A 12019-nucleotide genomic window follows, 5' to 3' on the forward strand; every position below is an offset into this window, starting at 1 on the left:
CTGTGGGGTCCATTCTCATGCCCTCTTTTCTGGCTCTCTTTTAGCTCAAGTTTTATATCTGCTATAGTTTCCTAGTGAGGTTGGATTAAATCTGACCCTGCTCGGAGCACAAGATTGACCCAATCACTTTGAGGTGTCTCTTTCAGCCTCAGTCATTATGTGAATCCATGAAGATCCCATACTGCAACCTTCAAATACTGGTGCAGTTGTGCCCCCTTCATGTTGCCCACACGATGCACACCAGCAGGACAAAACCACCCTATCTGCTATGCTTGTGCCTACTAAGCCACCTTGTGTGCAGCCTTGTGGTGTCTGCAACCCAGGGTGGATTTATGCAGGGTACCACAGCTGACCAGCAAGACACTTCCAATCTTACAAGGGAGAGGTTAGGAGATCATTTCTGGTTCTCCTGTCATGGAGATCAGCAGGGGCAAGTTACAGGCTGCTTTAATGTTATACCTTCTTAAAAAAAGATAACAAAATAAACTAGAAGCTTGGATCTGAGCTGCAGGGACAAACCTCAGCACAGAGTTTGGGAACACAATGGGGACCTTCAGGTCTTCCCCCAAACACTGTCTGCTGAAGGAATGAGGAAGGAAGACCACTCAGGGAGCCACTTGTGAAAAGGTTGATGGTGTTGGCATGGAGAATTTCCTTCACAAAGGACCTCTATATGCAAATAGGAAATGGAGATGGAGAAATGGGAAATGAGCCAAGCAAAAAAATCATGGCTGCTTTTTGCTGCCTGCAGGTAAAATTCAAGTGAAAAGCAAGGGGGGGGGGGGCGGTGGCGAAGAAGAGGAAAATGAAACAGCCTCCTCTCTGCATAGAATGCATTGCTGAAGAAGCTCTGAATCTTGCAAGGCAGAACAATTGTCTGTTCAGAGGTGCCTTCCCCAGGGACTTTGCCTGGCATAGTTTCATTCATTTATCCCTGACTCCTGACATCTGCATAACACGCTCACAGAGAGAGTTATTAGTTTAATTTTCTTGTGAATTACAACAGAGGCAAGGAGAATTAGAAAATACTTTTTTATTATTATTATTATTATCAGTCGTTTCTGTTTTCCAGTTGAGAGATTGTAAATGAAGCCATTCATCCTGCTAACATCAGTAGGGACCCAAACCCAAGCCTTTCTGGGGTAATTGGTTTCTGATGAGCAATCACTTGTAAAACCAATAGCAAAGGCAAGAAGTGAAATATAAATTCTCCCTTTACATGCTGAGCTTTTCATTAGGATTGTGTGTCTGGTTTCTTTCTGGGATTTAGTGGAAAAGCCAAGAAGTGGTAAACAAGGCAGTGGGCTAAGCCTGACAAGGAGTTTGTATTAGCATGAAACTGGGAGAAGAGCATTGCCCAATGCCCTTGGGAAGAAATAAAACCGTTCCAGAATTCCTCAAGCTACAGCTTTCTAGGGAGCCATTTGGCCAAACTAAGGCTTTGGGCAGGAACCAGAAGCAGCAAATCTTCTCACAAGCATGTGTTTTCATATGGGGCAGCCCAAGTGTGCTTCTGTCGAGCAGAAACCAATATGTTGAGGAAAGAAACAGAAAACTAAGAGCCCAGGGGCAGTTGGTCTATGCTGCAAGTCTAACTGATGGAAATCTGCAATCCCTTGTATCCTGCAGCTGGCAAACTGTAGTGGACCATGTTATCTGGATTTGTGCAAGGGCTGAGACTGTGAGTCAGGCTCCAGTTCTCTTTTTATTTCCCCAGTTCCAAACGAGGAGGCTGCTCATCTGCACCAGCTTTTGTTTCCCTGATGAACGTCACAGTGCTTAAGGCTTGATTTATTTATTTATTTTGGAGGCAAATTAAGTATCAATGTAGATGCAGCTCTCAGTGTTTTCTAGGCTGGGGCTATGGGGCTGCCATTCATTGGCTTAACTGGATTGCTTGCTGTTTTATGGGAGGGTTTTTTTTCCAGTTAATCTTTTGGCACACATGCAGCTGGTTGTTGCCTTGAAGATGAGTAGAGAACAGCAGGCTTGACAAAGACAGAACATTTTTAAGCTCATGTACACAGAAAAGCCTCCAAAACAAGAATGATGCAGACATATCTCTAACAAAACAAACCAAGCAAAACTCTTCAAACAAATCCACTTTTTCAGCTTCCGAATGACGAAATCTGATCCCTAGGAAACCAATGTGGAGTAAAATCACTGTTTGGACTCAGTCCTGAGCAACCTGCTTTGAGCAGAGGGGAATGGACCAGATGCTGTCCAGAGATATGTTCCAAACACAACGATTCTGTGATCACAGCTTTTTCCTTTCCTTAACCCCCCGAAATAAGAACCTGTTGCTGTGGCCACAGAAAGAAAGGAGACAATTAGGACATTTCAATATTTGCATTATATTTGCTTACAACATACAGCTCAGAGCAATATCCTGCACACTTATCAAGCAAACCAGTTTCTGTTTCTCTCATTTGGAGCCAAGCTTTCCAGGAGCCTCATAAAGCCTGATGCACCCTTCACTAACCCCACACACAGCCAGGCTCTGCTGTCTGCCCTGGCTTTTTGGCCTCCTACCTCAAATATGAGGCAACCTTGCAATTTTGGTACTGCTTGAGCAGATGCAAGTGTCTTTCCATGACAATGCGCAGGATCATTCACTGAAGCTTAAACATTGGAAGTTAGGAGGATACAAGGCATTGAGAAGTGAAGAGGTTTTAGTTAACTGTGGTGTGACCTAGGAGAGGTGGAAGAGGACCAGCTGGTCCCAGCAGTTTTCCAAACTGCCCAAGCCTCTGGAATCATTGATGATGGTTAAGCCCCTTCTGCCTGCAATGTGAGCAGAGGTTTCCACTGGATTTGTACCTTAGAGAGAATTTGTGTCTTCCTGTCAGACTTTGCAAGGACAAACTGACCCTGCACCCTCACCACTACCGGTACCTCATTTCTAAAACCTGTCAGGCAGAAGCAGAGCCTGCAGGTAATGAACTTTCTTTCCTACTTTGAACAGCTGTCCCATGAGCCCTGGGTCCCCACCTCCTTTGGTCTTCCCCAAGCATTCCCCCGTGCCCTTGCTCTGCAGAGAGCTGCAGTCTCCAGCTGAGTTCTGTTCTGCATGTATCTCTGGCTGATCTTGCAGAACACGTTCCCATTTTGTCTTTACATATGTGTCTGCTCCTGGTGATGAACAGTGCAGCTGAGCCTTTCATTCTCAAGAGTGGAAAAAGGGGGGAAAATGCAGGAAGTGAATCCTTCTGACTTTTGGTCACTTGATTGGTTGGTTTGTTTATTACCAGGTTTTACTTTGCAACTTTGTTCTTTTGCATGTGCCTTGTATTTCCCTTTTTTCAAGTTTATTAATGAGGGGGTTGGGACTGAAGAATAGCAGCAGCTCACACATTGCACATGCCTTTAAAATGTGGGTGCTATTTATAAAGATTTACTCACTGTGGCAACAATTTGTCAGAGGCGCAAAGTGGTGATTGAAGAAGATTTATCAACCCAGAAAGCAATTTTGTTGCTGTGCGGGTTTTGCTTATTCTCTGCTTTATTCTGTGACCTGGCCTAGGAAACTCATTGGGGATGTTATGTGCTTGGGAGGTCTGTAAAAGAGAGAAGCAGATGGCATTCCAGACCTGCACAGCTGGTGTGCAGCAAAGGAAAGTGAAAGAAAAAGCACTATGGTGGGAAATTTGTCTGATTTCACAGCCTATATATAAGAATTTCTGCCATGGGATAATATTTGTAGTTGTTAAAGAAAGAAGGAAGAAAAATGAGCAGAACACTGAAAATTGGATATAATAACCGCTATCGGAGCAGGAATCCTGTATCACTGTTGGAATTTCCCTCAGTTCTCTTTCTGGTGGACATTTAAGGGAATCTGTTGTATTAGGGATAGGAAAGAAAATTGCAATGGAAGGAGGGTGCAAGGTATTCTAGTTTCCACCTGAAACTGCAAAGAGTTTGGTCTCTGACAGCCCACAGTCCCCCTTTACATCATGTTCACTGGCCATCTTAAGACAACATCCCCCACTTTTACATCCTCGTTTTCCTTTCTGAGGCATCATTTTATGCAGTTTTCCCTCTTGCTGCAGAGCAAGGAGGAAGGAATTCTTTCTCTTACAGCTGCATCATTCTCTCACTTTATTTACAGAGGCTGAAATGAAGAAAACTCACCCCTGTGCTAAATCTGTTGGGCACGGGGAGCGTGGTGGAGTCATGGAAGTGGAATTCTATTGCAAATGTCAGGAGTTATGAAAAATGTAACAGACTTTAATATTCTCCTGCTGTTATTGCTGAGAGCATCTCTCACCTGCATTCACAGAAAGTGAAGTGCCTTTTACCAAGCCCAGAGGCCACTGAGCAGAAAAGATTGCCAAGATTCCTACTTGTATTTTAACACTGCACTACGGATTGCATGTTAATAAAGGCATGTTCCCTCTAAACTCTCATCAAACAGAATGGTTTGGGTTAGAAGGGACCTCTGGAGATCATCTAGTCCAACTCCCCTGCCGAGGCAGGGCCGCACAAAGCAGGTTACACAGGAACACATCCAGGTGGCTTAAGTTTAATTAAATTAGCAATTAACTTTCAGCTTCAAGACTTCATTTAAACCCTCAACCAGAAGGGCTGTACCTTCTATCATGCCTCCTTAAACTTCAGCCCCAGTGTCCTGCTACTTATACTTTATGAGTGACTTCTATATTCCAGATTATAACTACAGCCCCAGCCTTCTGTGATACCTAGCTGGTACTGAGCCAGCCGCCTGGATGCTGCTCTGAAGATGTAAAACATTAACGATGCATTTCTCTGTAGCTCACTTTCCCGTGGGGTTGTGTTTCAAGGTAAGTGGTTTGCATAAGATCCCTCAGAGACCTGTGTTTAGTTTATTCAGTGGTATAAACAACCTGCTGCTTTTGTGCCTCTCCCTACAGAGCAAGGAAAAGCCCGTTTTATACATTAAAATTGAACGTAGAGTTGCTGAAAGGTCTGTGATGGCTTTTTCTGGAGCTCAGAGCATCCCCTCGTTCTGAGTGAGGTTTTACAGCGCATAAGCAATTTCTCCCCATACACCCCCCCTTCCTCTCTTAAGACCCTGGGTTCGGTGGGGGATATGGGGTTACCAGTCCCCAGCTCTATCTCGCTGCCCATATTGCTCAAGGCTCAGAGAGCTCCTGTCGAGGGCACTATCGGTTTTCTTCAGAGGGTTTTTTCCATTTCACCTCGATACAGCGATCCCTACGGTTCAGAAAACAGCTCTGGGAGGGGGAACCTGGCTCTCCGCGACCCAATTAGCATAATCCCTGGAAATAAAGGGCTTAAATGCCAGCTCCTGATGTTTTACCAGGAGTCACGGCATGTTGCTCTCTGCCAGGCACCGGCGAAGCCGGCTGCTAACGGACCCCTCGGCTTCCAGCCCCAGCGCGGAGAGGAGCACTGGAGGGCCTCGACGGCTCGTCCGTGCTGTGCCAGCGGGGAGCTCTGGCGGTGGCTCTGCCCGGACATGGGGGTTGGAGGGGACCAAACCAAGGCTGAACCAGACCTAGTTTAGTCCCAGACACTCATAGGCAGGATCGGGGCTTGGGGAAACGGAGACGAATTTCACCCTTTCCCTCCTTGTCGTGAGGTCGGTTCTGGTAAGGCACAAAGAACGGTGGAAGATAAATGAACATCTCCCCCATGCCGGGATTTGAGCAATCAGGAAATACAGTCTGAGCTGGAAAGTGCCCGAGCATCTGTTGGGTTATTAATAAATTGTATGCAATCTGTCCGGGATGAACGTCGGGACGGAGAGGAGCCATCTGCTCCCGAGGGTAGCTTTAATGGTGCCTGGGGAATAAACTTAGTGGAGGAAAGGCAGCGGGATCGGCCGGGCGGGCTCCCGGTGCGCTGGTCTGGGCACAGATTTCACAGGGTGGGATAACACGGGGGCTTCCCCACCTCCGGAAAAAGGCCCCGCACGCAGAGAACGGGGACTCGGGCCGAACGTGGGCATCATCTCTCCGGCCTCACAGGCTATCGGAGAACTCGTGCTCTCTTTCGAGATCGCTTCCAGAAATCAAAGGATGCTGGGCTAGGGACAGCTCCGCTCCCAGGGGCTACCTTGTGTCCCCAGACCGGAGAAACGCAAGGACACATTTATTCCCGCCCGCCTTTCCTCTCATTCAGTGCTAATTACTGCTCATAAACTATTTTCCGCTTTTTATCCTCTAACGGTGCTAACTGGGGAATGCTGGGGCGTGGAGGGGTTATCACAGGAGGGCAGGGTGATTCAGTCAAAATGCTTATTGCAGGCGGGCATCTCCGCCTTACCGCAGGGCTGGGAAGCTGTGTCAGCGGACACGCTTCCCTTAGGAAGAACCCAGAACGGGGTCCCCGAAACACGTCAGAGAAACCCATACACCGCACTCGGAGGAACTCCAGCCTAAATCCAGGCCAGCTGAGCATAAAACCTACAGGGACAGGTAAGAGCGGCAGAAAGGGAAGGAGCGCAGCTGGAGCTGTGCAGATGGGCCTGCGGGCGGGCAAACCCCGCCGCTCCCCCTTCGAGGGGGATAAGTGGGAACTCCCGACGCGGCCCCGCACCGGCCGCCCAGGCAGAGCGGCGCAGGCGCTCCCGCTCCGCTGTCACCCGGCGGCGGAGCAAAGGCTGCCGGGACTTTCCGGCGACGGGAGGAAGCGGCGCGGGGCTCCGCCTGCTCCGCGGGGGTGATTGGGCTGGAGAATGGGCCCCGCGCTCTCCTTGGGCGCCCGTGCTGGGTTGGCAGCGGCTTGGAAGTCTGTGGGGGTGGTGGGGTGGACATTCCTCTTTGATGAATTACTTTAAATGCCCTTTCCGGGCTCGCCGGGCCCTCCCCAGGCTCGCAGGCAGGCGCGGAGCTTGTCGGAGAGAGCTGGGCAGCTCGGGGCCGTCAGCAGCCGAGTGCTCGGCACCGGGCGTCGCCGGAGGAGGGAGGCTTCAGCTCTACCAGGGCCCTGAAAACGGTGGAGAAGGATGGGTTTGGTGTCTGTTACCCGCTCTCTGACCCTGTCCCCCTTACATTCGGTGTTGAAGGTGATGGTGCAGACGGGAGGCAGAACCCCGCGGGGGTGAGTGCGCCAGCCACAGGTCACCCCCTTCCCCGGCTCTCTTACGGGCTGTCCCTCGCTTAGTGTTTAGGGCACTCTTAGTGTTTAGGGTAGGAGATGCTATAAGAGCTTTTGATCTAAAAAGGGCTTTGAAATCAGACCTCGGCTGCTTTTGTGCCGCGCTCTAACAGCTCGACGGCGTTAAAGAGGCGTCAAGGACCCGCTTCCCAAGAGGACAGCTCCGACAGTGTTTGCTCGGGGCTCGCCAGCCCTTCGGGAGGGGATGGGCTCTTCTTTCCGTCTCAGGATGGTAAGGCTGGAAGCGTCCTGTGTCACGGGAAGTATTCTGCGGAGCTACTGCTTTTCTCCCTCTTGCTGAGTCTCCATTTCTTGTCTCGAAGAGTAACAAATCCTGCTTTGAGTTCAGCGGGGGGTGAATTAGAGCTTTCTAAATATCCCTGGTGAAGTCCGTCTGTCTTCCCCCTTTTAACGGACAAGAGACGAACCTTTCGGCTGGTGATTGCCATGGGGCTGTACTTGCTTTTCTAAGAATCCAGCGTTTACTCCGTGAGCTCTGAAGTGATCTCAGGATGCCGAAACTCACCGTGGTTACTTTTTGCAACAGTTTAAACTAGGTTTTCATCCCTTCCTTTCTAATGAAAGAGGCTCAGAGTAACGTCTGGGCACTCGATGGGCTTTTGGGGGTGTAAAGGTGAGTAGCTTTTAGTAATTTTTCTGTATTTTCTTGATGTGGATCACCAGTCCTCACATCTTGCTGCTTAGTCAAAGGCACGGGGCATGCTGCGTATGGACTAAAGTTGGAGTAGCTAAACTAAGCTTTCCACCAAATCGAGTGCTTTTACAGGATCGTCTCAGTTTCTTCTGATGACCTTTGTGGCTTCTCGTTATAGCTGCAGCTGGTGTAAAAGGCAAGTTAGTTGTAGATCTGTAGTAGTAGCACAATGCTATAATGCTTAAGGATTTGACAGTGCCACCCATTACCCTGCTGCTGCTCAGGTAGTAGCTGGATTTCAACAGAAGGTGAAAATCTGGCATGGACTGGATGTGAGTGAACAAGAAACAGGTCTTCCAATGTATGCTTTTGTAACTCTTCCAGCAGTTATTCTGGATTCTTTACCTTTCTTTGCATATAGAAATACTTTTATCAATTGCTAAGCTCAGATCTCTGGTGTCATGGGATCATTTATTCAAGCTTCTGCTTTGTGGATATAGAAAGATGCAGACAAGTGTTCAGACCACAGGAGAAGGGACACTATGTCCTATACCCTCGATGTCAGTGTTTGTCATCTCATTAAAAGCTTTTCTACTGATTTATAAGCCTCCTACTACATTTTACAACGAGCTTAACTTGGACCTTAGCACAGCTCTTAAGATACTTGAAAATAGAGTAGGGCTTTTCTTGCCGACATCAGAATTACATTTTCATCCCTATGAATACGGCATAAAATATTGCTCAAAAAAAAAAAATCTACTTATTCCAGGTAAGTGGATTAGCTCAGCAAGCAGGTAAGTAGGGAAAGCAAACAAGCACGAAACAAACAACAAACTGAACACCACCACCCCCAAAACAGCAACAACCAAACAAACCCTCACCAAAACAAAACCCCACTGAAAGAAACGAACAACAAAACCACAGATCCCCAAACCTATCCTGCTTAAACGCCTCTGGTCCTGGACTCCAATGGAATTAAACTGTTGGGAAACTCGGCGGTTGGGAATGTGTCTCCAGATTATGCTGTCAAAAATAATGCCTTGTAGAATCTTGTTCGTCAGTTCTCTGTTGTCAAAAAGATCAACTCTGTTGCCTGCTCCTGGAAGAAAATATAGGTTGTTCTGCTTGGTAGGTTGCATTTGTCTCTGTTGCCTGTGGTGTAGTAATGGCAGACTGCAGAAAATCCGTGTGAAGACCTGAACAGTGGAAGAGAAGGACAAAACCTGTATGGACGTTATGAATGTGATAACGATGTTCTAATGGGCTTCATAAACCTGTGTCCTCGGCGACAGCAGCAGTGTCTGCTAGAGGTCCCTCTTGCCGTTTACCGTGGGCTGCTTTGCTCGAGAGCGGTGCTGGAGGGAGAGACCGCTCTTCATCTTGAAAGGCTGAACTTCCACAAGGATTTTGGGATATGAAACGTGATCTGTCTGTCTTCGTCTGGGAGAAAACCCTGTCACTGTTCGGGATAGGAAAATTCAGGTGAGTTACAAGGTAGGAAAAGTTTATCTCTGTGTTTTGATGGCATAGACCGTACAAAATTGGCATCAAGGATGCATCTATAATCAAGACATCGCTGCTGTCCATGAAAAGCCTGACTCCCTTCAGCAGCAGGTAAGCACTGTTTTCTACATGAACCAGCATCACTGTGAAGATCAGTCGGGCAGGAATACAAAAAGGTCGGTAGGCATGTTCGTGTTTCATAATGTTTTGAACTGTGGTCCGTGTACATGAGCTGCAAAGGTAATGGCAGAACTCACCCTTGGTCAAGCTGTGGGGAGTGCAGCAGCTCGGCTGTCTGCGGGAGCCCAGAGAGCTCATGGTGAATGTGAACAAGGGCAGATATTGCCCTTGTTCAAGCTTCAAATGGTGGTTAGAAATCCTCCCACAGCCACGCAGCTGGGTTTGCCTGGATGGGGGAGTTGACAATATTTTTCTGTCAGTTATCTTTATTTCTGGGACATGCTGTTGTGGTGGAGCAGTGTCTGGATATTGTGGCAGTAATTTTCCAAGTGGCAAGGAGTAAGGCTTGGGGCATCCATTATGGGAGGGTGACACTGACTGGGGAAGAGTCTTTCCTGAGGAAATGAAGAGGCTGTGTAGAAAATGGACTGTGTCATTGGGGAAGAACTGGAGACTCACATTGGCACTGAGTTGGTAACAGTGGATGAAATGCAGCTGGCAGAATTTTGGCGACTGTTGGGTTTCAGGCTATTGGCTGTCAGTGTAGGGATGGCTTTTCCGGTTTCCTGAGGCTGATGTTGAGAGAATGTCCTTAGCTTTCTGGTGTTCCCTCCTGCTTTCCCTGTGATAGAAGTCCATAAGGGAGCCCTGTGAAGTGTCCAGTGATTTCAAGGTTTTTGCAGATGTGGGTCATGTTTTTCTATCCGTCTTCCCAGAAATGTTAAGGAAAAATGTCCCTGAAAACCAGTTCCCCTCCCCTGAAATTTTTTCTGAAGTAACCAGTGATGCTACAGCTAAGTCACTTCTACTTGAAAAAGATGTCTGACAGATGTACTTTTTTTCCTATTTCTTTGTGATACCTTCATAATGGATTGACTGACCATAGCCTGGATTTGGTATTGGACTCAGTGATCCTTATGGGCCCCTTCCAATCGGAGATATTCTGTGATTCTGTTACTGGCCCAAAGCACTAGTGCCTGCTCTCGTTCCTTTCTTACTGCTTCAGGCACAGTGTGAGCAAATGACAGCCAGCACAGATGGAGGAGGAGCCCTAATGTGTTTCTCAGAGTGGATATGTTCGGCACCGAGGGGATGTTCTCGGGGAAAATGCCACAGTGTTCCCTTGGTAGCTTTTGACGGGTGGTTCATGCTAATGAAGGAGATGTATTCTGTGGAAATTAATGCCTCTGGGTGTGGACATAAAAAGAAGCAAGAACCTTCACATTCTACCTGAAGGTAGAAAACGAGGATGGAAGAATGGTTCTTCATCGAGGTACGGGAGGACTGCTTGGGTGTGTGGTGGCCCTGTGCTTTTTTAGCCTTCTTGGAGGATTGGTGTGCTCTGCTGTGATGGGTTTGAGTTCCTAAATGAAAGGTTTCCTCTGGGTTGCTTGGGATTATTGGAGCCTGCTTGCACAGCTGTTGAAGAACTTGATGCTTACTCTTTTGTTTCAGAGGGTGGTAGATTTTTACTGAAAGTTCACGAGTGTTATCTTCTTTCAGAAGTGGAAGTGAAGGGGGTGAGTCTGTCTCTCCTGCGTAGATCGGGGGAAAGCAGGAAGGTTGGTCCTCATGGAAGGAAAGAGCTCTTGCCAAAGTGCGTGTCCGTGCTACAGAGAGTAATGTAATGGTACATAAAACGTGTTGGTTTAGAGAGAAAGCAGAGAAAAAGAAACGGTTGGGGGGGGGGGGGGAGTAGGGACGGGGGAAGGGGGTTAGGACAGAGAAAAGAAGACAAAGAGGAAGAAGGCAGAGAAAGTCAACTGAAAAAAACGAATCAAGCAAGGGGAAGAAAGGAAGAAACGATAAAGGAGTTTTAAGCACGGACTGACACTATCAGTGTACACAAATGCGGTGAGGAAGAGAAATGAAGAAATAAAGGATGCAGGAGAAACGAAGGAGGCAAGGAAAAGAAGGAAAGAAATAATTATAAAGAAGAAATAAAGGAAAAAAACGACATAACAAGGGTTCGTGTTGTGGAAGAATCCAAGAGGAGAAGGAAAAAAGCAAGGCAGTAAGAAAGAAAGCCTAGAAGCGACAGAGGAGATGAGCCCGCACGAAGTCACATCTGGTCGCGGGGTGGAGCTGGTCCGTAGTAGCCCCTCCCGTAGGCAGAGCACCCAGCTCCGGCGCTGCTATCCCGTCATTAGCGGAGGAGCAAGAAAGGGTTAGGAAAAGAAGCAAGAATAAAAGTAGAGGGGGGAAAGGAAGAAAAAAAACCATGAAAACCTGAGAATTTAAGCAATAAAAAAAGGTAAGAAAATTAAGAAAGGAAGAGGAAAAGAATCTCTGCAAGAAAAAAAGACTGGAAGGCAAAACGGGGGAGAGGAGACCGAGAGCGGAGCAGCCCGGGTCCAGAGGATTGGGCGGTGTCGGGAAACGTGTGAGGCGTTGGAGAGGCGCACGGTGTCGCTGCAGGATCAGAAACGGCGTGTCGGCGGCTCCGCCCCGGTGCGAGTGAGTGGAGAGCCCTGCTGTGGGCGCGGGGGGGGCGGCGTGGCCGGGCAGGAGGACCGGTGAATCCGGGCGGCTGCAGCGAACCGAGCAGCGCCAGGGCCGGTGCCTCCGGCGGCGATAGCG

This window comes from Pezoporus wallicus, unplaced genomic scaffold, assembly GCF_028554395.1.
Source record: "Pezoporus wallicus isolate ANWC-B61680 ecotype Strahan unplaced genomic scaffold, APGP_CSIRO_Pwel_v1 contig_4309, whole genome shotgun sequence".
In the NCBI taxonomy this organism is placed as follows: domain Eukaryota; kingdom Metazoa; phylum Chordata; class Aves; order Psittaciformes; family Psittacidae; genus Pezoporus; species Pezoporus wallicus.